Here is a 5,255-nt window from a genome sequence, read left to right on the forward strand (position 1 = left end):
GGCACCATCACTTCGTCATGAGGAGGGCTGCCCACCTCTTTGTCTGAGATTGGCGGCAACATATCGGTGGCCCGGCAGGCTCTGTGGTCCTCGCTCATCTCCAGAAACAGATGACAGGAGCACAGAAAGGGAGAGTGGAATGAAACTTTGGCCTTGGGGTTGGAGTGTGCCATTCCCAGCATGGCCAGACGATAGAACTCGGGCACCGTGACAATGGCCCTAGCATCGAATCCTGGGGAAGGCCAACTGGGCGCGCGTGTTCAGCGTGGCTCTCTGTCCACAGTGGGGTGTGAAGTCCCTGTCACACCCAGCAAGCACTGACACAGGACAGCACTGAGCCTCTTGGGGTCCCGACCTGCTGCACAGAAGACATGCTAATTTCATTAGGCAGGTCCCACCCTCGGGTCTAATTAGACTTTATGGCCATTTCTCCCATGCTATTCTTTAATCAGAGCTTAAGAATATGTGCTGTGGCCTTCGCCTGGCTAATTACATGTGCGTCAGGATCTGCGAGCTCGAAGCTTCCTGTGGCCCTACTGGTGGAATCAGGACTGTCTGTCCACCCCGGGCCACCAGTAGCAAAAGGCACCCAGAGTTCGCTAAGAGCCTTCAGTGCAAGAGGGCTGTCTCTGCTGCTGGGTTTTCATGAACACATTAATTCAGTCCCAGCTCCTTGGAGATATTATACCTGTTTGTAGGGTTGGTAAACCAACCTGGAAAGTAGAACCCGAGTTTCTACCCTCAAACTTCAGAAGACCTTGGGATATCGGGTCAGAAGGTATTATTTCTTGTCGCCAATTTCAACTCAAATCCAACCAACCGGGAACACTGTGAATAAACATACGGACACCTGTCAATCACTGAACAGTGGACATAAGTGAGCTTGTTCTTCCCCAGGCCACATGTCAGATGTCTGCGTCCCAGACCTCGGGGGACCTGGTAACTAGCCTTGGGGAATGTCCTGCCCTCGTGGGTGACAGCCCCAGAGCCTACGGCCACTGAGGTTGAAAGAGTGGAGAAGGCCCACTAAGTAACCTGAGAGAGAATTGCTCCAGGGGCAAACCACTGGGCCCCAAATCCACCCACACGGCACCTTCTTTAGTTTACGACTAAATATGAACAAATGTAAAATGCTGCTGAGTGTGTCGTTTTCGAGCCAGATTCCAACGATGCTTAGAAAAGCTTTTCTGAAGAAAGCTTTTTCTCTGCGTTTTCTAAACTTCACCTTCGGAGTCTCAACCTTTCTCCTGAGCATCTCCATCCTCGCCTCTCCCTGCCACGGTGAACACTCATCGCATGCGCTCGCTTTGGAAAATTCTGGAAAACGCACATCCCAAAACTTGTTTCAAAAATAACGCGGTGAGGCTGCAGGTAAAAGCGAAGCTTTCACAGTCTAGTTTCAGCTTCGGTTGTGTTTGGTCTCTCTCTCCATGGGAGCTGGAGGAGGGCAGAAATGAGAACTATACGAGCAGGAATCCGTGTGAAAAACAGGAGACGAAACCAGTGAAAGCAAATACATTTCTTTGAAAAAGTCAATAAGATTGATTAACCTTTAGCCACATTGACCAGGAAAAAAGGATGAAAGAAGCCAAGTACCAGCACCTGCTGGGGAAAGTGGCTTTTAAAGACATCAGAAGGATAATAAAGGGGTATTTTGAACAGTTCTCTGTACATAAATTCAATAACTTAGATGAAATGGACCAATTTCTTAAAAGCCACAAACTACCAAAATTAAATCAAGAAGAAATGGATTACCTATCTATATGTATAATTTTATATATATACGCATATATATAATATACACACATATGTAAATATATACACATATAAATATATATAATTATATAACTATATAATATATAAATATATAATTATATAACTATATAGAAACAACATAGGTGTTCATCGACAGATGAATAGATATATAAATATATTTTATATATATATATGTATATATATATATACACACACACACACACACACATATATATATTAAAGAAATTGAACTTACGGTTTAAAAACCTTTCAAAAAGGTGAACTTCGGGCCCAAATGGTTTTACTGGTGAATGTGGCCAAACGTTTAAAGGAGAAATAACAGCAATTCTTAACAATCTGTTCCAGAAAATAAAAAAAGAGGAAACTTCTAATAATTCATTTCAGAACTATGGTCTACCAGAGTAAAACCAGATAAAGACAAGTACAAGAATAGAAAACCACAAGTCAATATCTCAATGAGTATAGATCCAAAATCCTCAATAAAATATTAGCAAGTTGAACCTCGAATCTTGAATAGAATAATACATCGTAATCGAGTGGTTTATCCTGAGATAAAGATGGCTCGAGATTTGAAAAGTAATGAATGTAATTCACCAAATTAACAGATTAGTCAGGATTCTTCAGCGAAACAGAACCAATAGGATACATGTGCATGCACGCGCACGCGCGCACGCGCAAACACACACACACACACACACACACACACACGTATTCACAACAAAGTAATTAGGAACTATTTGTGACGATGATAGTCTTCGTTTCTGTAACCGGACATAACTACCTTCTCCCACGGCCCAGTTTATATCCCTGTGCCTTCAGCCAGTCACGACCTCAGTCAGTCATGGTTTGTCACCTGGCAGGGTAACCCAAACCTTGATACCGGAAGGGTCTGGGCCATTGGTAGCACTGCCTGGATTGGGTTGTTGTAATTTCCCATCGATTCCTAGTCCCTGGCACTATAGGAGAGCTGTGTATCACAGACACCCTCTTTCTTGCCTCCACTGTCGAGCAAAGGTCCCATCTCCCCTTGGTGACCAGGACTGGTCACCCCAACCAGTACGGTAACGCCCTTCCTTGCTTGTTAATTCAGACTTGAGGAGTCCAAAATGGCCGGGTGTCGGTCTTAACTTCAGGGCCAATGAAATCATTATGATGTCTCCTCGTGAAAGGATTCCTTCCTCTTCAACAAAGACCTCTAGGCTAGCAAAGCATAAGGTCGTTGGGACAGGAAACAAAAAACCAGGTCACCAGGGGTAATAGTGAGTGGTCTCACTTGCATTTCTACCCCTTGATTTCTAGACCCATGAATCAGGCTATGGAAGACACAGCATCTTATATTGAATGCGGATTCAGAGCATATGCAGTCTTCTGAAGAACCCTGCCCGCCACCTACCTGTCCTTGTAACTGAGTCTTCTATCCCTCTATAAAGCCAATTGACTCAGTATGCGGGCGAACCTGGTGAGACCAGTGAATTCCACAACAGGGACCCATTGTCACACTTCATTTGCTGTGACGCGAGCAGTGTTTAGAAGCAGTGCTATGTGGAATACCAAGATGATGATGAATAAGTCATTCTGTAAGTCCTTGGATGGCAGTTTTGGCAGAAGCATTGTGTGCAAGAAAAGCAAATCTGTATCCAAAATGACTATTCCAGCAAGAACGGAATGTTATCCCTTTCGAGAAGGCAGTGATTCAGTGTAATCGACCTGCTGCCAGGTAGCTGACTGATCTCCCCAGGGAATGGTGCCATGCTGGACATGCGGTGTCAGTCCCTGCTGCTGGCAGGCTGGGCACTCGGTCTTAATGAGCGGAAGCCATGCTGCTGATCTCATGCAGAACCTCCATCCCCACCACCAGGCCGTTGAAAAAGAAATGACAGGTCAAAATGGAGTCCCCCTTGCTAAGCCACGTCACCAAACCAAAACTTAATCGCTGTCCTAATTGCAGTTCCAGATTCTCCCAGGAGTGGACTTTTAAACCAATCGTTCTGGAATCTTCTGTCAAAACTAGTGAGTTCATCTGCCCGATGAGACCCCCAGCCTTCCCCTCAGGGACAGTATCCTGGTCTGAAATAATCCACTCTTAACTTCTTAGCCTATAAAAACCCTTTCTGCCTATAAAAAACCCTTCATTGTGTGCAGCCCTCCGGAGCTCACTTCTGGTTGCCAAGTGAATGCTGCCTGATCCATGAATCGCTTAATAAAGCCAATTAGATCTTCCAACTTATTTGGATGGATTTTCTTTTTTCTTTGACAATGGCCGCTTTGTTCGCGAGTCCACTGAGCAATGACAAGGTGGGCGGGGAAGGAGGCTGACTGGTCTCTGCAGAGAAGGTCACCTGATCCGCTTGGTTATTAAACCCTCCTCTGCAGAGGTCACCGTTTCGTGGGCACCAACCCGAGACAAAATACCTTCATACTTTTTTACCGATTCAGAGACGTCTAACCACATAACTCTTACTTAAAGAGAAGGGTTGCTAGGGAAACAAGGTTACAAACTTACGCCATTCATTTTTTGGATGGGTGGAGGCAACTGAACTTTCAACGGTAAGACAATGGGTAACATGTAAAATTAGGCGTTTTATCGATGTCCTAGTTTGAGTTCAGGCTCTTGATCAAACGGTTCCAGTACGGGAGGGGTCGCTTATCAGTCACACAGGGAGGACAATGTACCAAGCAACACAGCCAGGACAGGGGGGCTTTTCACCCCGCAGGCAGCTCCGGAGTTTAAAAGAATAAAGTCGTGCCTTGTAAGCAGCTGTAGAGGGTAAACCACAAAATATCTCAGTGTTGGGCCACAGATTATGATCTTAAAGTTCTTATAAGTCCTCAGTATTTGGGCCACTTCTTCACTTAATTTACTGGTGACTTCGGTGCCTGCTCTGTCCCTGTCTCATATACACTGCTTCCCATTTGCAGAGAGGGTGCTGCTAACTTAGGGGTTCAGCGTGTCACTTAATACCCAGTTCGTGATGGACGGCTCGGGCGGGAGCCCGTGATTAAACATTCGGTCTCACAAAGGCCCAGTGACAGACCCATTTTTCAAAAGAATCGTGTCCTCATACGGTGGCAGGGGTTTGCTCCAAACTTAAGGCTATAAGAAAAAATTGATAAATCGGACCTAATCGAAATTAAAATCTTTTGTTCCACAAAGGATCTTGCTAAAAGAATAAAAAGACAAGCTATAGACTGGGAGAAAATATTTGCAAATCACACCTCAAGGGACATGTATTAGACCATATGAGAACTCTCAAAAGTCAGAAAAAAAAACAAACAATAAAATGAGCAAAATATTTGAACAGATACTTCACCGAAGGTGATATATGGACAGCACATAAACTCATCAACAGATAGCATTACCTATTAGAAAAATGTGAATTAAAACCACAATGACAGAACACTATACCCCTATTAGGACGGCAAAAATAAACCCATAGAAAACCAAAAATGTGAATAATACCAGTGTTGGCGAGGATGGA

This window comes from Pteropus alecto, unplaced genomic scaffold, assembly GCF_000325575.1.
Source record: "Pteropus alecto unplaced genomic scaffold, ASM32557v1 scaffold59, whole genome shotgun sequence".
Lineage (NCBI taxonomy): Eukaryota > Metazoa > Chordata > Mammalia > Chiroptera > Pteropodidae > Pteropus > Pteropus alecto.